Raw genomic sequence first — 25,539 nt, 5'->3', positions numbered from 1 at the left:
CTGCTCAGGTGTGCATAAGGGCAATCCTTCTGACAACCTCCAGACTCTTTTTTAGAGACTCATAGCCATATAAACTCATTTCTCCTTTCCATTTCCCCCTTACATTAGGTCAAACAGCATTTTAAAGTCCTGTTATTATATGTAGACAGGGATATTCTGCTGGTCTGCATTGAACCTTTAATTCAAGGTCATTTTCTAGTTGCATCATCAGCTGGTATTTGGTAGTGATCCCTCGGTGCCAGGGAGGCTCATCCCTGGGTGTCATGTCCCACGCTGGGGGGAATGCACTGCATCTACATGCTGAGTTTGGCTTCAAGACTGGCCACATTTGGGAAATGGACTTTGGCCCAGTGGTTAGGGCGTCCGTCTACCATATGGGAGGTCCGTGGTTCAAACCCCGGGCCTCCTTGACCCGTGTGGAGCTGGCCATGCGCAGTGCTGATGCGCGCAAGGAGTGCCTTGCCACGCAAGGGTGTCCCCCGCATGGGGGAGCCCCACGCGCAAGGAGTGCACCCGTGAGGAAAGCCGCCCAGCGTGAAAAGAAAGAGCAGCCTGCCCAGGAATGGCGCCGCCCACACTTCCCGTGCCGCTGATGACAACAGAAGTGGACAAAGAAACAAGACGCAGCAAATAGACACCAAGAACAGACAACCAGGGGAGGGGGGGAAATTAAATAAATAAATAAATCTTTAAAAAAAAAGACTGGCCACATTTGAGTAACATGAAGGCTGTCAGGAGGAAACTCCCAGGCACAGTGCTGCTCTAGGCCTTGTTCTTATTTCAGGCATATAGGCTCACAAGCATAGTCATTAGTATCAAGGGCTCACTGTTGGACCCTCATTCCTTCCTGGTTCTTACCGTTGCACCTGGGGGACTGCTCCCCTAGGAACCATGACAGAGCATCCCCAGCCAGGAACCCAGTACCCCTCCAGCTGTTGTTTTTAATTGTTTCCACTATGAGTATATCCAAACATTTCCATGCACCCTGGACACATGCCCTGTATAACTCCCTGTCAACCATATATCGTCTGTCAATAACATCCCATACCAGTATTCCTCCGCTGCCATTGTTGAACCACTCTGTGATCCAAAACTTCCTGAAAAGTGAAGCCCAATATAATGTCAGGTTCCCTTACTAGTAAAATGGAATATAGCGATGAGTTTAAAGGTTAGATCTAGAATATATATTGATTTGGAAAAATTCTACATCCTATCTTTTTCTTTTCTTTTTTCCTAATTATTGAGCTCCTCTTCACAAGAGCCTTAGATCACAGTAATTCATATATACAATATACAGTACTCCCACACATCCACCATAAAACCTTTTCCCTTCCACAGGGATAATCTTATAACTTATTCATATCATATTTACTTAAACTGATGTACAGACTGAGACAATAGCTTTCAAACAAGGTGACATCTGTGCTTACATTGTGGTCCATACTTTAGGATATACAGTTTTCTAAATTTTTAGTTATCCTATGTTTTACATTATGGTTTACATTATTAGTCTGTCATACCCTATATGTTTTTGGTGTAATATTACATGTTTTATATCCATCCTTGTGTACTCTCGTGAAACTCCTCTCTTACCCCCACATTTACCTTGGTTCCATCCATTCAACATCCATTTTCCCCTCCCCTTGGAGCCTTCAGCGACAGCCAATCTCCATTTCCTGAGGAGCCACGTCCAGAGATACTTGCACCAGTGTTCAGGGCCTGACTTGCTCAACTGCCCTAATGCCCTGGGAGCCACCCTTTCTCTCGAGAGATACAGTTTCCTCTATTTGATGCCATTAGTCCTCCCCAGGATGTGGGTCCACCCCAACTCTCACTACTTGGGTCGCTACCCAATGGTACAACCCACCCTGGCAAAATAAGCATTCAGATATTCCCCAGGAGTCTGTCCCGGATCAGACCATCCCCTCCGAGCATCCTAAACAGGTAACCCTCCTAATTATATTTTGATACGATTTTCTCAGCATTTTACTCTCAACCAACACCTGACACTCTCCTATGTTCGTATGTTGCCCCTCCCTCCCCCCAATTTTTTGGACAATATTACCCATCCGCCCATCCCCAGCCCCCCTCAAACCCACAAAGCCCCACCCAAAGGCAATCCCTTGCCCCCATTTTATCTCTTCTTTGTGCTCATACTTACCACCAGCTCATCATAGATTCCACTCCTGCAGACGTTGGCTCACATCCTTCCTCCACCCCCCAATTTCCTGTAAGCCTATCTTCCAGTCTCTAGCTCTCTGAGGCAGCTTGCTTATTTCATATCATTGAGGTCATGTAGTATTTGCCCTTCAATGCCTGGGTTGCTTCACTCAACATAAGGTTCTCAAGATTCATCCATGTTATCACGTGTGTTTGTAGTGTATTTGTTCTTACAGCCGAGTAGTATTCCATTGTATGTATATACCACATTTTATTGATCCACTCATCTGTTGATGGGCATTTGGGTTGATTCCAACTTTTGGCGATAGTGAACAATGCTGCTATGAACATTGGTGTACATATATCGGTTTGTGTCCTTGTTTTCAGTTCTGCTGGGTATATACCCAGCAGTGGTATTGCTGGGTCATATGGCAAATCTATGGTTAGTTTTTTGAGAAACCGCCAAACTGTCCTCCAGAATGGTTGGATCCTTCTGCATTCCCACCAGCAGTGGATGAGTGTTCCCCTTTCTTCACATCCTCTCCAGCATTTGTATTCTTCTGTTTTTTTCATAGCTGCCTCAAAAAACCTTTAAGACAGACATAAATCTTGAATGTTTCTTTTAGAGGACTCTATAATGGGCTAAAACAGGTGTTTTTTAAGGAAGAGATGTTCAACTAGCGTTTCATGCTCGGGAAGCTCAATAGTTTATTTTCCCAAAATATTGGCTGACTTGGCATTCGTTCTTTATTAACAAGTAATTTTTAGTTGATAAAGATTACTTTCTTCCTCTGGAGTGCTATATAAAATATGACATGGACAGAAAGATGTTTTGTTTTTTGGTTTACTGATTGATACCACTATTATTGTTATGTGTTCCAAACAATACAAAATACTCCTGTCTTTATCTTAGAAGTCTATAAGAATCTGATACACAATTTTCTTCCAGTTTATGGGAAATTGTTGCCCAGACACTTAAAGAAATGATTTAGGAAGATCTACTTTTGCTTTGAGGAAAGGGTAAGTAAATGAAACAAGGACAGCTTTGGAGTGTTGGGAATACCAGACCCTAAAATGCCAACAGTAAAATATGCTAACTCTGGGGATGGCACAGTTTAGGTGTGACCAGGGAAAATTTGGCCCAGATAAGGCCAGAGTCTTATATCACTTGAGATTAGCATTGTGCAGAGTTTCTATTTAGGTTGATCATAAAGTTTTGGTGGTGAATGGTGGTGGTGGTGGCACTACATCATGAACGTAATTAACAGTGCTGAATTATATATGTGAATGTGGTTAGAAGGGGAAATTTTAGGTTGTATGTATGTTACTAGAACAAAATTTTTAAAAATAGTACAAGACAGTGCAATGAACCCTATTACAAATGATGAACAATAGTTAATGGTACAATTATAAAGGTGTTCTTTCAAGAATTGTAGTATATGTGCCACACTAGTACAGGGTATTAATGGTAGGGTGATTTTTGGGAACTCTGTATTTTCTGCATGACTTTTCTGAACACCTACATTTTCTATAATAATAATAATAATAATAATAATAAAAACAGTCAACACTATATTTGATATTCAAAAGGCATACTTTTTTTTTTTTTTTAAAGATTTATTTCTCTCCCCTTCCCACCCCCAGCCCCAGTTGTCCATTCTCTGTGTCTGTTTGCTGCGTGTTCTTCTTTGTCCGCTTCTGTTGTCAGCGGCACGGGAACCTGTGATTCTTTTGGTTGCGTCATCTTGTTGTGTCAGCTCTCTGTGTGTGCGGCGCCATTCCTGGGCAGGCTGAACTTTCTTTCGTGCTGGGCGGTTCTCCTTACGGGGTGCACTCCTTGCGCGTGGGGCTCCCCTATGCGGGGGACACCCCTGCATGGCACAGCACTCCTTCCATGCATCACCACTGCACACGGGCCTGCTCCACATGGGTCAAGAAGGCCCGGGGTTTGAACTGCGGACTTCCCATGTGATAGACGGATGCCCTAACCACTGGGCCAAATATTCTTCCCAAAAGGCATACTCTTAATGTGGACTGTTCTCTATTATGTATAAATGTAAAATGCCAACCATCAAAATGCTTAACTTGGTCCTCATTGGACACACAAACCTGTGGGACCATCAACCCAAACTAGAACATACTCATACGGACATAAGCTCCATGATCCATAGGGTTCATTCAGTATTTATTGAGTACCTAATTATGGACAAAGGTCAGCACCAGGACTAAGGTTAGGCTTAATTTATGGGGAAGGGGAAGAAGAGGTAAAAGTATGAAAATGAGACATACAGTGTATTCTTTAAAAATTCAGTAAAGAAACATAATAACCAAAGACAGTATAATGTAATAATATAATTAGTTAACACATACATTATGCTTATTATGTGCCAGGCACTGTTCTAAGCCTTACTTATATATTAATCCTTTTTTAACAGCTTGAGGTTTAATTTAAACACTATAAAATTTACTCATTTTAAATGTACAGTTTGCTAAATAGTAGTAAATTTATACAGCTATGAAAGCATGACCACAATCCAGTTAAAAACATTTTTCTCATGGTATTTATTTACTTATTTTTACAATCCAGTTTAGAACATTTTCTCACCTCAAAAAGTTCCCTTGTACCCCCTGCTCCCTGCCTGGGTCTGCTCCCATCCCACTCCAGCTCTATCTCTAAGGGTTTGGCTTTTCTCAAAATTTATTATTTTTATCCTCACAAAAATCCTTTGTGATAGATCCTATTTTTATATCGAATTATATATGTTCTTTTGATGAACATTGATTTAATATTAAGCATACAGTTATATACAGTTATGCATCTACATAGAACTAATTATTCCTATATACACACAAACAAAGAAAATATAGGTTTTTTAAAAATAAAAGTGCTGTTAATATTATCCAGTTCTGGAAAGATGGCAGACCAGAAAGACATGGAACTTTCTTCTCCTCCAGAAAAATAGCTAGAGGACAGGCAGAAATGGCCTAGAAAAAAATCTTATAGGGCTTAGGACACCAGCAGAAGCCTGAACATTGGTCAAAAGAGAGAGGGGCAAAGGAAAAGAATGGTGAAGGCAGAATTGTGAGTTAAAAGCTGCAGCTACAACTGCAATTGTAATATCCTCCCCCACCCTAGGCACTTTTGAATTCTCAGGTCTTGGGGCTGGCAGCTGCAGATAAAGGGGGCCCCAGCAAAGGGGAGAGAGAGGGAAAGAGCCTAAGGCTGACTGAGGTTGTGACCTACAAATCTGGTCTGCTGTGTCCCAGGAGCACTTTTAGGCTGGGCAGGGCCATACCATTGTTTGCCTTGGGAACCTCACAGGACAAAAGAAATCCCAGCCTCTCGATCTCCTCTCTATTTACCTGGACTGGTTCTGGAGGACACAGAAGGGAGTAGATTTACTACGGGGTGGGGTGGGGGGAAAGGGTGTTGCCAGCAAAAATTAGAGAACTGCTTCTAACAAAGTTTGAATTACTAGGCTCTTAGCCTTCAGGCAGGATCTTCTGTCAAGATGATCCAACCTCTGTTGCAGCTAACAGGCAATGACCAGGCTTTGAACTGAGAGGATGCCAAAGAGTGCCATATACTAGCGACCAAGGAAGTGCGCATGAGGAAATTAAAAGTAAATAAGAGAGGCATTGTCTAGCCTTTACAGCCTTCTTCCCCAAGACCCTTGGAAGCGGGTCTGCAATCCATTACTGGGTCCAGGGCCCAGATTTAAGCAAATAACAGGAACAACCAAGAACAGATTGAACTAAGAATCAAAGAACAGCAGTAACACACAGCCTCACACAACTAAACCCCTACAAAAGAGAAATTGAGCACCTAAGAAAACTCATCATCTTAATCAGATACCTAGACATCAGCAAAAAATTACAAGCCATACTAAGAAAATGGAAGGTATGACCCAAGAAAAGGATAAGAGCAAAGCCCCAGAAGGGACACAAGATTTGAGAAAACTAAACAACAAGATATACACAAATTTCCAAAATCAAATAAATGACTTGAAAGACAATATGGCTAAAGAGATAAAGAACATCAAACAGACACTGAGCAAGCACAAAGAAGAATCTGACAACTGGAATAAAAAAGGACCAGAGGTCATGGGAATGAAAGACACAACAGGGAGATCAAAAACACATTAGAGGGAAGCGGACTTGGCCTAGTGGTTAGGGTGTCCATCTACCACATAGGAGGTCAGCGGTTCAAACCCTGGGCCTCCTTGACCCGTGTGCAGCTGGCCCATGCACAATGCTGATGCGCACAAGGAGTGCTCTGCCACACAGGGGTGTCCCCCGCATAGGGGAGCCCCACGCGCAAGGAGTGCACCCCATAAGGAGAGCCGCCCAGCGTGAAAGAAAGTGCAGTCTGCCCAGGAATGGCACCGCACACACGGAGAGCTGACACACAAGATGATGCAACCAAAAGAAACACAGATTCCCATGCCGCTGACAACAACAGAAGTGGACAAAGAAGACGCAGCAAATAGACACAGAGAACAGACAACCAGGCGGGGAGGAGAAGGGGAAGGGGGAGAGAAATAAATGAATAAATAAATCTTTAAAACAACAACAACATATTAGAGGTACACAAGAGCAGACTCAAATGGCAGAAGAAAGAATAAGTGATACAGAAGACAGAAGAGCTGAAACTGAAGAGAGGAAAGAATGTAAAAAATTGAGCAGGGGCTCAGAGAGTTGAATAAAATGAAATGCAACAACACACATGTCATGGGAGTTCCAGGGGGAGAAAAGAAGGGGAAAGGGAAGAAAGACTATTTGAGGAAGTAATGGCTGAAAATTTCCCAACTCTCATGAAAGAAATGAACTTACATGTCCAAAAATTACAGTGTATCTCAATCAGAATAAATGTGAGTAGATATTCTCCAAGGTGCGTACTACTGAGAATGTCAAACATCAAAAATAAAGAAAAAATTCTGAGAGCAGCAAGGGAGAAGCAAATCATCACCTACAAGGGATGCCCAGTAAGATTTAGTGCAGATTTCTCATCAGAAACCATGGAGGCAAGAAGACACTGGTATGATGCAATTAGGATATTGAAAGAGAAAAACTGCCAGCCTAGAATTCTTTATCCAGCAAAACTGCCCTTCAGATATGAAGGTGAGTTTAAAATATTAAAAAACAGACTAAGAGAGTTTGTAAAAGAGAATCCACCTTTGCAGGAATATTAAAGGGAGCCTTACAATATGAAAGAAAAAGACAGGAAAGAGAAGCTTGGAGGAGAGTATAGAAGATAAGAATAGCAGAAAGAGTAATGAAAAGGAAAAAAAAGATTAAAATAAGACATGACCTATATAAACAAAAAATAAAATGCTGGAAGTAAAAAATGCATTTACAGTAATATCATTGACCATGACTGGATTGACCTTCCCAATCCAAAAGATATAGGCTGACAAAATAGATTAAAAAACATGAGCCATCCATATGCTGCTTACAAGAGACTCATCTTAGACCCAACCAGCTGAGAGTGAGAGGCTGGGAAAAGATACTCCATGCAAACAGAAACCAGAAAAGAGCAGGGACAGCTATAATAATATTGGACAAAACAGATGTTAAATGCAAAAAAGTTATAAGAGATACAGAAGGTCATTATATATTATTAAAGGGGACAATCCACCAGGAAGAAATAACATTCACAAATATCTATGCACATAACCAGGGTGCCTCAAAATATAATAGGCAAACTCTGATAAAACTGAAGGGAGAAATAGACATCTCTACAATAATAGATGAAGACTTCAACACAACACTCACATCATTAGATATAATAACTAGAGCAAAAATCAATGAGGAAACAGAGACCTGGAAAAATGTTATAAACAAGTTAGACCTAACAGATATATGCAGAACATTGCACCCAAATTCAGTTGGTTATATGTTCCCCTCAGGTGCTCATGGACCTATCTCCAGGATAGATCACAAGTTAGGTCATAAGACAGGGTAAATGAACACAAAAAGACTTAAATTATACAAAGCACCTTCTCACACTATAATGGAATAAAACTGGAAATCAATAATAGATGGGAAGGAGGTAAAACTGCAGATACATAGAGGCTGAACAAAACACTCCTAATCAGTGGATCAAAGAAGAAAGTTGTAAGTGAAATTAGTAAATATATTCAGATGAATGAATATGAGAAAACAACTTGTCAAAACTTATGGGATATAGCAAAGGCAGTGCTGAGAGGGAAATCTGTAGCCCTAACTGCCTGTATTAAAAAAGAAGAAAGCTAAAATCAAAGATCTAACTGAATAACTGGAGAAACTAAAAAAAGAACAGCAAACCATTCCCAAAGCAAGTAGAAGGAAAGAAATAACAATTAGAGCAGGGAAAAAAAAAAAAAAGTGAGAACAAAACAACAGAGAAAATCAACAAAACCATAAGCTGGTTCTTTGAGAGGATAAAAAAATGGACAAACCCTTAGCTAGACTAACAAAGAAAAAAAGAGAGAAGATGCAAATGAATTTTAAAAAGAAATTAAAGGGGAGAAGTTATGACAGACCCCATAGAAATAAAAGGAATCATAAGAGGATATTATGAGAATCTATATGCCAACAAACCAGACATAAGAGAATCAATTAATGTAATACACCACATTAACAAATTGAAGGGAAAAAACCACACGATCATCTTGTTAGATGCAGAAAAGGCATTTGACAAATCTAGCATCCTCTCTTGATAAAAACACTTCAAAAGATAGGAATAGAAAGAAAATTCCTCGATATGATAAAGGGTGTACATGAAAAACCCACAGCCAATATTGTACTCAATGGGGAGAGGTTGAAATCTTTCCCTCTAAGACTTGGAACAAGACAAGGATGTCCAGTCTTACCATTGTTATTCACCATTGTGTGAGATGTTCTAGATAGAGCAATTAGAGAAGGGAAAAAAAAGGCATCCAAAAAGCAAATAGGAAGTAATACTCTCACCATTCGCAGATGACAAGATCCTATATTTTAAAAACTCAGATATGTACAACAAAGCTACTTAAGTTTATAAATAAGTTCTGAAAGTGGCAGGATACAGATCAACATGCAAAAATCAGTAATGTTTCTGTAAAGTATTGAACAGTCTGAGGAAGAAATCAGGAAAAAATTCCATTTACAATAGCAACAAAACAACTCAAATATCTAAGAATCAATTTAACCAAAGAAGTACAGGACCTACATGCAGAAAACTACAAAGTAATGCTAAAAGAAATCAATGAAGATCTAAACAAATGAAAATACATTCCTTGTTCATGGATTGGGAGACTAAATACTGTGAAGGTGTCAATCTCATCCAAACTGATTTATACATTCAATGTAATACCAGTAAAAATTGCCAACAGTCTACTTTACAGAAATATAAAAGGCAATTACCAAATTCATTTGGAAGAGAAAGTATACCCAAATAGCCAAAAATATTCCAAAGAAGAAGCATGATATGGAAGGAATTTCACTGCCTGACCTTGAAACATACTACAAAGCCACAGCAGTAAAAACAGCATGGTATTGGCATAAAGTAGACTCATCGATCAGTGGAATAGAATTGAGAGCCCAGAAATAAACTTTCACCTCTACGGGCAACTGCTTTTTTTTGTTTTTGTCTTTTTAAAAATGGTTAAAATGACCAATTGTATGTTAAATATATTACCACAGTAATTTTTTGTTTTAAGGTATTAATAGCATATATTGGTTCATAGTTTCAGAGGCCATAAATCCAAAATCAAGATACTGGCAAGGCCTGCTTTCTCCCCAAAGACTGTGATGTTTTGGTGCTGGCTTGCCAGCAATCTTTAGGATTTCTTGGCTTTCCTGTCACCATAGCCATATCCTCTCCTTTCTCTTTTGAGTTCCCACTGAATTCTTGCTTCTAGCCCCTGACTGTAGCTTTCTCTTTATAAGACCTCCAGCAATCATATTCCCATTCAGGTGGGACACACCTCAACTGGTACTAGTAGATCCTTGATAAAGATGAGCTCTCTTTCTTCCAATCTTTCTATTCTTCCTTTGGAAATGGTTATTAAATGCAATTACTGGTGACTCAGTCTGTGCCTGAGCCTCCAGATAGGCCAATTTGGCCCCAAGGATGCATCTTCTCTACTCCTTCTGTTAAGTCAGAACTATTACTCTGGTCCAGTGTTTCTCAAAGATTATGGTTTGAAGCCAGGAGAAGTCCAAAATTTTGGCATAAGCAAGGCAATGCTTTCTCCCCAAAGTCTGTAATATGCTGCCAGTGATCCTAGGGATTCCTTGACTTGTATCCCAGCCACACATCACAGGAAATTGTCACCATGATAAAAATAAAAGTTAGATCTACAACTAAAGCCTATTGAGTGAGGATGGAGATGGAAATCTAAATGTCTAGACAACTACAGCCCTCAGTTCTAGATCAACTTTTAACTAGCTGGTTTTTGACAACCCTACCAAAGCCATGTTAATAAGACAAAACAGACTCTTTAACAAATGATGCTGGGAAAACTGGATATCCATAACCAAAAGAATGAAAGAGGACTCCCGATGTCACTCCCTATATATGAATCTACTAAAAATTGATCAAGACCTATATATAAAGGCCAAGACCATAAAACTACTAGAAGAAAATGTAGGGAAACATCTTACAGACCTTGTGGTAGGTGGTGAGTTTTGTGACCTCACACCAAAGCATGAGCAACAAAAGAAAAAAATAGATAAATGGGACCTCCTCAAAATTAAACACTTTTGTGTCTCAAAGGACTTTGTCAAAAGGGTGAAAACTCAGCCAACTCAATGAGAGAAAATTTTTGGAGGTCACATGTTTGATAAGGGTTTAATACCCATGATATTTAAAGAGATACTATAACAATAAAAAGACAAATGACCTGATTAAAAATTGGGCCTAAGACTTGAACTGACATTTGTGCAAAGAAGAAATACACTAGCAAAGCAAAAAACAAAAAAATAAAAAAACATACATAAAAATTATTCAACATCACTAGCGATTAGGGAAATCCAAATCAAAGCTATGAGACACCACTTCACACCTATTAGAATGGCCACTATTAAAAAGACAGAAACTAGTTGGAGATGTGGAGAGATAGAAACACTTAATCACTGTTGGTGGGAATGTAGAATGGTACTGTGGAAGACTGTATGGCAGTTCCTAAAGAAGTTGAATATAATTTGCCATGTGACCCTGCAATACAATTACTAGGTATATACCCAGAAGAACTGAGAGCAGAGACATGAACAGACATCTGCATGCCAATATTCACAGTGGTTTATTCACAAGTGCCCAAAGACGGAAACAACACAGGTGCTCATCAACCAATGAACGGATAAACAAACTGGTGTATACACATGACAGAAATATTATGCAGGTATAAGAAGAAATGAAGTCATAAGGCTTGTGACAACATGGATGAACCTGGAGGACATTATGTTCAGTGAAGCAAGTCAGACATAAAAGGACAAATATTGTATGAATGTGCTACTATGAACTAAGTATATTGTGTAATCTCATGGAGTTAATAACTTGAATATAGGTTACCAGAAAATAGAATGAGGTTAGAAAATGGAAAAGCTGAGAGTTAATGTGTGAAGAATTGGTAAAAAGGATGTGAGTTAATCTTTGGAAATGCATAGAAAAGATGATAGCACAACATAATATTTGTAACTAATCAGTACTATTATGTGGGCATAACAGTGGTTTAAAGGGAAAGTTTAAGGTCGTTTATATTACCAAAAGGAAAGATAAAAAAATGTAACAGGGGGACTGTAAAGCATAGTAAAATCACACTGAAATATGAATATGGGTAAAACTGCATATATGAGACCATTTTTTTAAAACTGAACTAATATATGTTAATACTATAAGATATCAGATAAAAGACCATATTATGCTAAGTGAATAAAACCAGACACAAAGTATTATATATTGCATGATTCCATTTATATAACATGTAAATATAAATCAATCTATAAAGATGAAAGATTATGGTTATGTAGGATTGGGGAAGGATAGAAGGACTGAGAGGTGACAAGGGGTGTGGAGTTTTTCTTTTAAGAGTAATGAGATAGTTCTACAATTTTTTGTGGTGATGAACGCACACATTATGATTATAGTAAAAGCCATTGATTTACACTGTGGACAGATCAAAGTGTATGTGAATATATCAAAATAAAACTGCTTAAAAAATAAATGAATAGATGTACAAGTATACTCAGAAGTAGCAGCTATGTACATCAGGGGAAGCATAGAGAGATTGAGAGGTCAAGAATTTTCTTGTCTTTATTTTGTTTATTATTATTATTATTGAAATAATGAAAATGCTCTAATAATGATTGAAATGATGACTGTACAACTATGTGATTATACCAAATACTATTGATTATACAATCTGGATGAATTGTATGCTTTATTAATATGTATCAATTAAAATTGATTTGTTTATAAAAGGAATATCCATTAGGTTGTTACATTTCTTATATAAATTTATAAGCTTATATATACATACAAATATTTGTATGTGAATATCTTTGTATAGATAAACTCATATATATATTTCATAACATATGGAATTGAACAGAATGGAATATGTCCTATTTAAATATAGTTGGATCTATGTCTGTTCACACACTGATCAACATCTCACAACAAAATAGCTATTTCTCAGAGTTCAAAAACTGTTTGTGTCCTTTGCTATATTTTGCATTTTTAAAACTACTGAACTATATTATATATTGTTTAAAGAATGAATTATAAAGAAAATACCAGCATAACCACTTCCCCTATCAAGCAATAAAATACTGGCAGCACTGGCACTCTCAAAGTACTACAAATATCTATCCCCAATCACAACCCCCTCCACTCCACCTAATTCTGATAATTATTTCCTTTCTGTTCTTTATAGTTTTACCATTTATGTATGCATGACAAACATGTGATTTATTTTGATACTTTATGAAAATAGAAATATACTATATATATTCTTTTGAGATTTCTTTTGATCAATTAATATGTCTATGAGACTTAACTATGTTGGTGATCCATGTAGTTGCAGTTTGTTTATTTTCATTCCTATATAATATTCCATCATAAGCATCTGTGACTTTTCATCCTGTCTAAACTTGGTCATTTAGAGTATTTCTGTTGTGACACTATTATGAATAATGATGCAGTGGAAGAGGCTGCTAGTTATCTACCAAAGGTACTCTTCCCTTATTGAGTTTAAAACTAGATTATATTTCCCAATTTCCTTTGTAATTTACATGTGGTCATGTGACTGAGTGCAAGCCAAGGAAAAATTGATGGAAGTTACATGTGCCCCTAAGGCCTGACCTATAAAAAATTTGCCTGTATATTTCTCCATACCTTTCCTCTCCCTGTCTGACCTGTGTCAGGGCCAATAAACAGTTGCCTGTAAAGAATTAAATAGCAAATATATTAGGCCTTGTGGGCCATATGGTTCCGGTTACAACTATTCAACTCTGCTGTTGTAGCATGAAGTAGTCACTGACAATATGTAAACAAATGGACACGGCTGTGTTTTGTAAACTTAATTTACAAAATAGGTGTGCAGGCTGTATTTGGTCTGTGAACCAAATTTGCTGATTCCTGTGATAAAGACAATGCCCACGGAGATCTTGGAAAGCACACAAAGAAGACACAGGCATTATTCTTCAAAACGGAGCTGTTGTTGACCTGAATTCCCACTCTGGATCTTCATAGGAGAAAGAAATAAACCTCTTGCTCTTTAAGACATTTACTGGAATACAGGGTATTTGTATCTTTATCTTTAGTAAAAATGCCAAACTGTTTTCCAAATAGGCATACCAGTTTACACTCTAACCTGCAAACAGGCATTCCCAGTGCTCTTTTCTTGTCAAAATATGATAGTCTCGAATTTCTAATTTTTGCCAGTGTCATGTGTTTGTAATATTTCTTCATTTATAACATGAACATCCTTGATTGCCAAAGTTTGATGAATCTGTTCAACTCTTATTCATTCATTTTTCTGTTAGGTTGTCTATTTCTTTTTGATTTGTAAGATTCTCTATATTCTCTAGATACTAAGCCTTTATCAGTTTTATATTACAAATGTGATCTCCCATTTTGTGGATTGTCTTGCACTCAACTTCATAGTCACTTTGATGAACAGAAGCTTTTATTTATTAATCTTTTTCCTTTAAGGTTTACAAACTCATTGTGTTTCATTAAGAAATCTATCTCAATCCCAAATTCATGAGAATATTATCTTATGAAAGGTCTAGAATTATAGGTCTTTGTTTCCATTTTGAATTGATTTGGGGGAGTGATGTGAGAGAGAGGGGCAATTTAATCTTTTTCCTATGGATAGAAAATCATGCCAGAGCCATTTATTGAACATTCTCTGTAATGTATAATGTCAGGGCTAAAACGTATCAAAAGGCCATATATACATAGGATTGTTAATTTGTTCTCTGTTCTAGTCTATTGATCTATTTGTCTTTTCCTGGGCCAAACCTTCACAACCTGATTTACTATAGCAGTATAATAAATCTAGTTCTCAAATAGAATGTGATCTCATATACAGACATATTTTTAGCAAAGGTGTGTTTGAGGGGAGTCTTCTAGTGTGGTAGAATGAAAAGCTTAGCAAATCCTTTCTCTAAAAAACAACTATAAAACTGACAAACTTGTCAAATACAACCATATCAAGGTTCTTGATATTGAGCAGAGGAATACAACAAATGAAGAAATATTTGTTAATAAAATACTACTTAATGTCAGATAAGAACAGTGGAAGACTTTGACATTCCTGCGTGGGACCACTCCCATCCTCTACCTCCAGGTTACTAGCAAAGTAATGCTACCAAGGTGGAGGAAGAGTAAGCACCTTCATTGCCAGAGGGGGTCACTTGATTTGGAACATAAAACAAAGAAAAAAATCCATACATAGTAATATTTCAGTAACAGTAGTGATTTTGGTGGCAAATGGAGAAGGTAAGACATTGGAGACTTTTAGCTAGAAATTCATTCAGACTGTATAGCATATGGGTGAGTAAACTGGGCAGTGAGGTGGTTTTTTTAAACAATTAAGGAACCTGGTTTCTTAAAGCTGAAGGGATAAAGCCAAAAAGTGGGGAAATAGTAACAATTAATACTGAGTTCTTACTATGTGTCAGGCACTATTCTAAGGATTTTAAACATGTTAGCTGAAAAAAAAAATCCCCCTTTTTATGGATGAACTGAGGCACAGAGAGTTAAAGTGATTTTAAGAAGGTCACATGGAGGGCAAGCCAAGATTCAACCTAGGCAACTGGGCTCTAAGGTTTGCACATCTGACTGCTACAAGGCTTATGATCCAGAGAAAAAGGACGATATTTTTCATTCAGTGGAATGAAAATGTACAAGTACAGAGTTAGAGATAGATTATAATGACTAATGCTATTTTGTCAAGAATGTAAAGAAATTATTTTGATTTGTTTTAAAATGGAGGAATAAATATGGATTAGATATATACTATTGTGACTAGTAACAGAAGAAATTGTAGCATTGAGGGTGAGAAAGTGACCACAGTAGTTGCTGAGGGCAGCAAGAGGGAATAAGAGTTGTGATGTGGGGGCATTTTTGGGACTTTGAGCTGTCCTGTCCTAAATGATATTGCAGGTCAGATGCTGGTTTTATATATCCTGCCTTAACCTACTGAATGTACTGGGGAAAGTGTGAACTACAGGGTAAACTATTATCTATGTGGTGCAGCAGTGCTCCAGAATGTGTTCACCAGGTACAATGAGTGTGCCACAATGATGGGGGAGGTTGTTGGTGTGGGAGGAGTGGGGTGGGGGGCTAGGGGGTATACGGGAACCTCTTATATTTTTTAATGTAACATTTTTTTGTGATGTATATATCTTCAAAAAAATACAATTTACAAAAATGAGGGGTGGGGGGTGGGTAGCAGGTTATATGGGAACCTCTTATGTTTTTTATGTTTTATAATGTAATGGTCTTTGTGATTTATTAACTTTAAAAAGTGCAGAAAAAAAAAGAGTATGGTTGGTTGGGAGAGCAACTAATACAGATCAGAAGATTCAGAAAAAGGTTTAAAGGATCAGAAGATTCAGAAAAAGGTTTAAAGAGAATGATGAAGGTGGTGATAATTTGCTGTGGTGGTTTGAAACTGTATGTATTCCAGAAAATCGTGTTCTTAAAGCTAATCCATTCTTGTGGGTGTGAACTCATTGTAAGTAGGACCTTTTAATGAGGTTACTTCAGTGAAGGTGTGACCCAAGTAGTTCTTAAACTTCTTACTGAAGTCCTTTATAAAAGAACGTAATTCAGATGAAGAAAGAGAAGACAAGGAAGCAATAATCTGAAAGTAACAAAATCCCAACCTGGAAGAGAAGGGAGAGACTAGCTGATGCCAACATGTGCCTTGCCATGTGGCACAGGAGTTGAGGATTGCTGGTAGCAGATCTTCAGGAAGAAAGCACCCTCTTGGGAAACGGACTTGGCCCAGTGGTTAGGGCGTCCGTCTACCACACGGGAGGTCCACGGTTCAAACCCCGGGCCTCCTTGACCCGTGTGGAGCTGGCCCATGCACAGTGCTGATGCGCGCAAGGAGTGCCCTGCCATGCAGGGATGTCCCCCGCGTAGGGGAGCCCCACGCGCAAGGAGTGCGCCCAGTAAGGAGAGCCGCCCAGCGCAAAAGAAAGTGCAGCCTGCCCAGGAATGGCGCCGCCCACACTTCCTGTGCTGCTAACGACAACAGAAGCAGACAAAGAAACAAGACGCAGCAAACAGACACAGAGAACAGACAATGGGGGGGGGGGGGGGGATTAAATAAATAAATAAATCTTTAAAAAGAAAAAGAAAGCACCCTCTTGATGAAGCTTTGATTTAGACATTTTTGCAGCCTCAAAACTGTAAGATTGTAAACTAATAGTACCCTTTGTTAAAGCCAACACATTTCATAGTATCTGCTTTGAGTATCTGCCTTGAGCAGCTTAGCAAACTAGAGAGAGGTTGCTGCCTGCTCCCCCATCAAATAAGTTATATTCCAAGGATATATCATATGTCATATGTCAGTTCATTCATTGCTCTCATAACATTTTCATACTGTAGCACAATTTATCTATTTATAAACTTGTCTTCCCTGTCAGAGTGGGAGCTGTTTAAGGACAGGGACTAGCCCTGAGCTTGTCAGCTAGCACGCAGTAAATAATAAATATGTGTTGAATCAAATTAAAGAGCTCTTTTACTACCTTTAGTATTTATAACTAATCTTGTAGAAAGGAGATATTTGGTTTGACAAGGTAATAGTGTTTGATCACCTGATCAAGGTGTTTTCTTAAGAATAAAGATGGCCTTTAAATCTTCAGGATGAATGTACTGCAGACAAGTGCAGAAAAGATGATTGTGTCATCTGTCATTATATCTGGCATGGACTTAAAATCTGAACAAGAAGGAGGAAGACTAACATGTTCTGTCACAAAAGAGGAGTAACAATAATAAGAAAAGGAGTATTACAAACCCATGCAAATGAAGAAATTTTAATGAGAAATGATATTCACTGATGGAGAATACCATCCACTACGAATAAGTAAAGCTTACTGGGTTGGGTACAAATGACACTATGTAGCCTGCTTTGGCCAAGGGGATGTTAGCAGATATGATATGAGTAGAGCCTCAAAATGTGTCCATATGGTTAAGCTTGTATCCTCTCATGCTTATAACTAATAGAGTGGAAACAAGAAATATTAAAAATTGCTTGATTAATTAAAAAAAAGGCAGGAAGGAGGAATAAATGAACAAGTAGAAATCAAAAATTCAGAGATGTTAAGTGTTCTAGTTTGCTAGGCTGAAATGCAGACACCATAAAATAGGTTGGCTTTTAACAATGGGAATTTATTAACTTACAAGCTTATAGTTTTGAGGCTAAGAAAAATGTCCAAATCAAGGCATCATCAGGTGATGCTTTCTTTCCAAAGACTGTCTGCTGGTCATCCTGGACTCCTCTGTCACATGGTAAGGCAACATGGTGGCACCTGTTGGTCTTTCCCTTCTCTTCTGGGTTTTCTTGCTTTTAGCTTCTTGCTTCCATGGCTTTCTCTCTCTTTGTCTGAAGGACTCCAGCAAGAGGATTAAGACCCACTCTGACTGAGGCGGGTTACATTTAAATTAAGATCCTGCTCATCAAAAGATTCTACTTACAATGGATTAACATACACAGAAATGGAATAATTTTCAGAAAATACTTTTTGCAGTCCATCAGCTTCAAATCATCACAGTAAGATTAAATAAAACATCAAGGCAAAGTAATAAGGTATCAGAAATATAATCAAATGTTTGGAAATTACAATGTACTTCAGAATAACCCATGAAAATCACAATAACTAAAAACATTTGAAATGAATAATAAAAACACAATCTATTACAATTTGAGGGAGGCAGCTAAAACAATGCTTAGAGAGAAAAGAAGATTTAAAATCAATAGTTAAGCTTTCAACTTAAGCTAGAGAAAGAAGAGCAAATTAAGCCTAAATTAAGTTTTAAGAATAAAGAAAACAACAAAAATAAGAATAGAAACCGATGAAATAGAATAGAGAAAAATTAACAAAAAGTGAAAGCTTTTTAAAAAAACTAATGAAATTGGTAAATCCCTAGTAAAACTAATCAAGAGAGAAAACTGTGACTTACCAATATAAACAATTAAAGAGGGGTTTATCAATATAGATGCCAAGCCATTAAAAAAAAGGAAATATTATGAACAATTTAAATGCCAATAAATCCAAAAATTAGATGAAATTAACAAATTCCTTGAAACATAAATAAGTTATCAAAACAGGCAAAAGAAAAAATAGAAAATTTGAACAGCTGCATATCTACTAAAGAAAATGAATATCTTCAAAACTTTTGCACATAAAACAAAAACCAAAGTAAGAAAATCCATACACACAAACTGTCACTACAATACCACTAACAACAAAAGCAATAACTACAAACCAGAATTTTCAGTAATGAATTCTATCAAACATTTAAGAAAGAAATAATACCAATTTTATAAAACTCTTTCAGAAAACAGATGGGAAGAAACACTTCTTGACTACTTTTTAAAAAATTGTGGCAAAATTCACATAACATAAAATTTACCATTTTAATCATTAAAATGTATAAAATACAGTGGCATTAAGTATATGCACAATGTTATACAATCATTACCACTCTCTAGTTATAGAACTTTTTCATCACTCCAAATGGAAACCTTGTTCCTAATAAGCTGTCACACAACATTCCTTCCTTCCTGTAGCCCCTGGCAAACATGAATCTACTTTCTTTCTCTATGGATTTGCCTATTCTGGAAATTTCATATAAATGGAATCATATATGTGGTTTGTAGTGTTTGGTTCTTTTGCTTAGCATAATGTTTTCAAGATTCATCCATGTCACAGTACTTTATTAGTTTATACAGTTAAATAATATTTAATTGTACGGCTATACCACATTTTATTTATTTATTCATCTATCGATGGATATTGGGTTGTTACTACCATTTGACTAGTGTGAGTTGAACTGTGAAAATTCATGTTCAAGTTTTTGTTTAAACACCTGTTTTCAATTCTTTTGGGTATGTGCCTATGAGTGGAACTGTTGGGTCCTATGGTAATTCTATGTTTAACTTACAGAGGAACTGCCAAATGTTTTCCATAGTAGCTACAGCATTTATATTCCCACTCACAAGGTATAATGGTTCTAGTCTCACCACATTTTTGCCAACATTTGTTACTTTCTGTTTTTCTTTTCTTTTTTTTAATAAGACCATCTTAGGAAACGTGAAGTTGTGTCTCATTGTGGTTTGATATGCATTTCCCTAAAGATGCTGAGCATCTTTTCACATACTTATTGGTCATTTGCATTTCTCTTTAGATAAATATCTATTCAAGTCTTTTGTCCATTTTTAAATTTGGGTTGTTTGTCTTTTTGTTGTTGGTTGTAAGAGTTCTTTATATATACTAGATACTAGACCCTTGTCAGATAATAATTTACAAATATTTTCTCCCATTTTGTGGGTTGCCTTTTTACTCTTTTTTTTCTGTTATTTTTTAAAATTAAAGTTAATAGAGCACAAGGAACATGACATTAAAAAACATTAAAAAAAAAAAAAAAACATAAGAGGTTCCCATATAACCCACTCCCCACCCCCCACCTCATCATTTTTGTAGATTGTATTCTTTTGAAGATATATACATCACAAAAAAAAATGTTACATTAAAAAATATAAGAGGTTCCCGTATACTCCCACTCCTCCCACACCAACAACCTCCCCCGTCATTGTGGTACACTCATCACATTCGGTGAACACATTTTGGGGCACTGCTGCACTACATAGATAATAATAATTTACCCTGTAGTTCACACTTTCCCCTAGTACATTCAGTGGGTTATGGCAGGATATATAAAGTCCAGCATCTGACCCTGAAATATCATTTAGAACTTGATGAACGATAGATTTTAACTTTGATGAACTTCATAATATATATATTTTTCTTTTGTTGCTTATACTTTTTAGTGTCATATCAAAGTAACTGTTGCCAAATCCAAGGTCATGAAGATTTGCTCCTAGGTTTTATTCTAAGAGTTTTATTGTTTTAGCTCTTATCTTAGGTCTTTAATTAATTTTGACTTAATTTTAATATATGGTGTGAAGTAAGTATTCAACTTCATTCTTTTGCATCTACATATCCATTTGTCATAGCACCATTTGATAAGAAACATACTCTTTCTCCACTGAAATGTCTTGGCACTCCTGTGAGAAATAATTATTCATTGGAGTACAAGTTTATTTTTGGATGCTTAATTCTACTGAATTTATCTATATGTATATCCTTATGCCATTGCCACACTGTTGTCGTTTTTTTAATAACTTTTTTTTTGGAGGTAATGGGGATTGAACCCAGGACCTCCATAGGTTGGAAGCAGGTGCTCAACCACTTGAGCTATATCCACTCCCCACAGTATTTTGATTACTGCAGCTTTTTAGTAATTTCTGAAACCAGAAAGTGTGAGTCTTCTAACTTTGCTCTTCTTTTTCAAGATAGATTTGGCTATTTGTTGTCCCTTGCAATGCCATATGAATCCTGAAGATCAGCTTACCCATTTCTGCAAAAACAGCTGTTGGGATTTTGATAAGAATTGCATTAAACCTATAGTTCAGTCTGGGGAATACTACTATCTTAACAATGTTAATTCTTTCAATCCAAGAATATGGGAAGTCTTTCCATTTAATTAAGTCTTCTTTAATTCCTTTCAGCAATGTTTTGTAATTTTCATTTTACAAGGCTTGCACCCTCTTGTTAAAATTTATTCCTAGGTATTTTATACTTTTTGATGGAATTGTTTTCTTTATTTACTTTTCAGTTTGTTCATTGCTAGTGCATTGAAATACAACTCATGTTATGCATTCGTCTTGAATCTTGCAACTTGATGAATTCATTTATTAGCTCTAACATTGGATTGTGTGTGTGTGCATGTGCATATTCTTGAGGATTTTCTACAAATAAGATCATGTCATCTTCTACAAATAAGATCATGTCATCTTCAAATAGAGAAATTTTACTTTCCTTTCCAACTTGGAAAAGCTTTATTTATTTTTGCCTAATTTCTCTGGCCAGAACTGCCAGGACAATTTAAATAGAAGCAGAAAAGTGGGCATTCTTGTCTTGTTCCTAACCGTAGGGAGAAAGCTTTAAATATTTCACCCTTGAGTATGGTGTTAGCTGTGGGATTTTCCTATATGCCCTATCATGTTGAGGACGTTTTCTTCTATTCCTACTTTATTGAATGCCTTTTATCATGAAAGGGTTTGGATTTTGTCCTGATTTTCTTCTGTTAATTAGATGATTTTTTTTTCATTCTTTCTATTAATGTGGTAATACACTGATTGATTTTTATGTTGAAATGCCCTTGTATTCTTGTCCTACTTGATCGTGATGTATAATTCTTACAATATGCTGCAGCATCTGTTTTCCTAGTATATTTTAAGAACTTTGTATCTATATTCATATATAGTCATACATCTACAAATATTGGTTATAGTTTTCGTATGTATTTGTAAAGTTTTGGTATCAGGGTAGTACTGGCCTCAAAGAATGAGTTAGGAAGTATTTTGTCCTGTATGTTTTGGAAGTATACAAAAAGGATTTGTGTTCATTCTTCTTTAAATGTTTGGAAGAATTCTGCAGTTAGGCCACCTGCGTCTGGGCTTTTATTTTTTGGGGGGTTTTTGATTATTGATTCAATCTCTTTTCTTGTTATAGGTCTATTCAGGTTTTCCATTTTTTCTTCAGTCAATTTTAGCAGCTTGTGTGTTTCTAGAATGTGTCAATTTCAACTAGGTTATCTAATTTGTTAGCATGCTGTTGTTTATAATATTTTCTTATAATCCTTATTTTTGTAAGGTTGGTAGTGATGTGCCAAGTTTCATTTCCAATTTTAGGAACTTGATTCTTCTCTTTTTTCCTAAGTCAGTCTAGCTAAACTTTTGCCAATTTTGCATATCTTTTCAAAGAACCAACTTTTGCTTTCATTGATATTCTCCATTTTTCTATTCTCTTTTTCATTCATGTCTACTCTATTTATTATTTCATTCCTTCTGTTAAATTTGGGTTTAGTTTGCTTTTCCTAGTTTCTAGAATTATTGATGTGTTATCTTTATTTCTCTTAATGTGTTTACAGCTATACATTTCCCTCTGAGCATTGCATTCATAACTTTGGTATGTTGTGTTTTTGTTCTCATACATCTCAAAATATTTTCTAGATTTCCCTTGTAATGTCCTCTTTCATCCATTGATTTGTTAAGAGCATGGTACTTAACTTCTACATATTTGTGACTTTTCTACTTTTCCTTCTGTTATTGATTTCTTCTTTCAATTCCTTTTAGTCAGAGAAGATACTAGGTATGATTCACTCTTTTTATTTATTGAGACTTTTTTGGTGGGTTAACATATGGCATAACCTGAAAAATGTTCCTCTGCATGGGAAGAATGTGTATTCTGCTGTTGTGGGTATTCTGTATGCATCTGTTAGGTCAAGTTGGTTTAAAGTGTTATTCAAGTCCTCTGTTTCCTTATTGATCGTCTGTGTAATTGTTCCATCCTTTATTTGAAAGTGGTTTATTAAGTCTCCAACTATTATTGTAGAACTATCAATTTCTTCAATTCTATTTTGAATTTTGTTTACTCAATAGAACCATGTATTTTTGGGCTCTGCTCGTAGGTGCCTATATGTTTATACTTATTATATTTTCTTGATGGACTAATCCTTTTAACAACACATACTCTCAGTCTTTATCTCCTGTACCATTTTTTACTTAAGCTCTACTTTGTCTGCTATTACTATCACTACCCCAGCTCTCTTTCAATTACTGCATTAGTCAGCCAAAGGGCTGCTGATACAAAGTACCAGTAATCTGTTGGCTTTTATAAAGGGTATTTATTTGGGGTAAAAGCTTACAATTACAAGGCCCTAAAGAGTCCAACTCAGGGTTACTTCCTCACCAAACTCTGTTGACAAGTACTGAAGCAAGATGGAGGGCAACATCTGCAAGGATTCAGCCTTCCTCTTTCCTCTTTAGGCTCCATAGGACCAGCTTCTTCCAGTCTCAGATGTAGGCTGGCACAGGGCTCAGCTGCTCTGTTCTTTTCAGCTGCAAACTATCAGGTGAATGGCTCAGCTCTCTTTGGGATCCCAGGATCAAAATCCTCTCCTTTTCTGTGTCTGTGTGTATACCTTATTCTGTGTGAGTGTCCGTTGAGACAGCCCACAAAGGGGGTGGGGACTCAACCGTGAGTTTTCCTAATGACATGGTAGGATCAAAGCCCAATCTTGATTTAATCAAGTGAACATAAAACCTTTTAATTTAATACAATCAAAGGGTATCACACCCAGAGGAACAGACCAGTTTACAAACATAATCTATATCTCTTTTTGGAATTCATAAATAATATTAAAATGCTACAGTTACTATTTGTTCAGACTATCTTTTCCCATCCTTTTACTTTCAACCTTTGTCCTTGAATCTAAAGTGAGTTCCCTGTAGACAGCATGGAGATAGATCCTACTTTTTAAGTAGTCTTCCAATCTCTGTCATCTTTACTTTTTCAATTACTGTTCTTACTTCAGCCATTTACCTATTTACTGTCTGTGTGTTTCACACATTCTTTTTTCCTCAGTCCTCCATCATTGCCTTCTTTGGTGGTTCAATTGATTTTTTTTTTTTTTGTAGTATATCATTTCGATTCCCTTCTTATTTTCTTTTCTTCTCATTTTAAAAGTTATTTTCTTGGTGATTACCTTGGAGATTACAATTAACATCTTAAGCTTAAAACAACCTATTCTGAATTAATTACAACTTAGCTTCAATAGTATAAAAAACTTTGTTCCTATATATCCTTGTTCCCCTCCTTTTTATTGCTATTGTCAGAAATGATACCTTTATACATTGTGTACCCATTAATATAGATTTATAATTATTATTTTATCTTTTTTGAGTTTTAAATCATATAGGAAAAATGATTAATTTTAAGCCAAAAATACAATAACATTGGCTTTAATTTTTACCTATGTAGTTCCTTTACCGGTTTTCTTAATTTCTTCTTATGGCTTAAAGTTACTTTCTAGTATTTCTTCAATTCAGCCAGAAGGACTCCCTTTAGTATTTCTTGTAGGGCAGTTGTACTTGTAACAAACTCCCTCAGACTTTATCTCTCAATGTCAATTTATTTATTATTCTTGAAAGTTAGTTTTGCTAGATAAAAAATTTTTAGTTATGAGTTCTAATGCATTGCTAGTAGAAGTATAAAATGTGGTACAGTAATTTTTTGCAAATTGTCAGTTTCTAAAATTTAAAAATACATCTACTCTATGACTCAGCAATTCTATTTCTAGGTATTTATCCAAGAGAAAAAAAAATATCCATATACATAAAAACATACACATGAAAGACTTGCCTAAGGATGTTAAGATTCACATTACCACCAAACTGGTACAACCCAAAGATGAATGGAGGGGAGCAGATATAGCTCAGTGGTTGAGCACCTGCTTCCCATGTATGAGGTCCTGGGTTCAATCCCCAGTACCTCCTAAGAAACAAAACAAAACAAAACAAAAACCATACTGATACATGAAACATGGATGAATCTCAACAACATTTTGAGTGAAAGAAGCTAGAAGCAAAAGAATATTTATTGTATCATTCTGTTTTTACGATGTTCAAGAACAGATTAGAGTAACACTAACTAAAAACACCATAACAGTTTTCTTGACTTCTAAAGCAGTGCTGTTTTTAAGACTCCATTCTACTGATTTCTCTTTTAACATTACCAATAAATCACCATAAGGACTTTGAAGGGACAAGC

The 25,539-nt window shown here is 36.5% G+C and overlaps 1 protein-coding gene and 1 non-coding gene across 2 annotated transcripts in view; one reads left to right on the top strand and one right to left on the bottom strand.

Moving 5' to 3' along the window:
* The window catches only part of KIAA1328 (KIAA1328 ortholog), a 403,146-nt gene that overhangs the window by 65,770 nt on the left and 311,837 nt on the right, over positions 1-25,539 (bottom strand). The gene's annotated exons all lie outside the window — the stretch shown is intronic.
* TRNAG-CCC (transfer RNA glycine (anticodon CCC)) lies at positions 25,191-25,265 on the top strand. The gene has a single exon. It is a non-coding gene; the product is annotated as a tRNA-Gly (tRNA).

The sequence above is a fragment of the Dasypus novemcinctus genome, chromosome 16, assembly GCF_030445035.2.
Source record: "Dasypus novemcinctus isolate mDasNov1 chromosome 16, mDasNov1.1.hap2, whole genome shotgun sequence".
NCBI lineage: Eukaryota > Metazoa > Chordata > Mammalia > Cingulata > Dasypodidae > Dasypus > Dasypus novemcinctus.
This window is presented reverse-complemented; position numbering and strand designations above follow the sequence as displayed.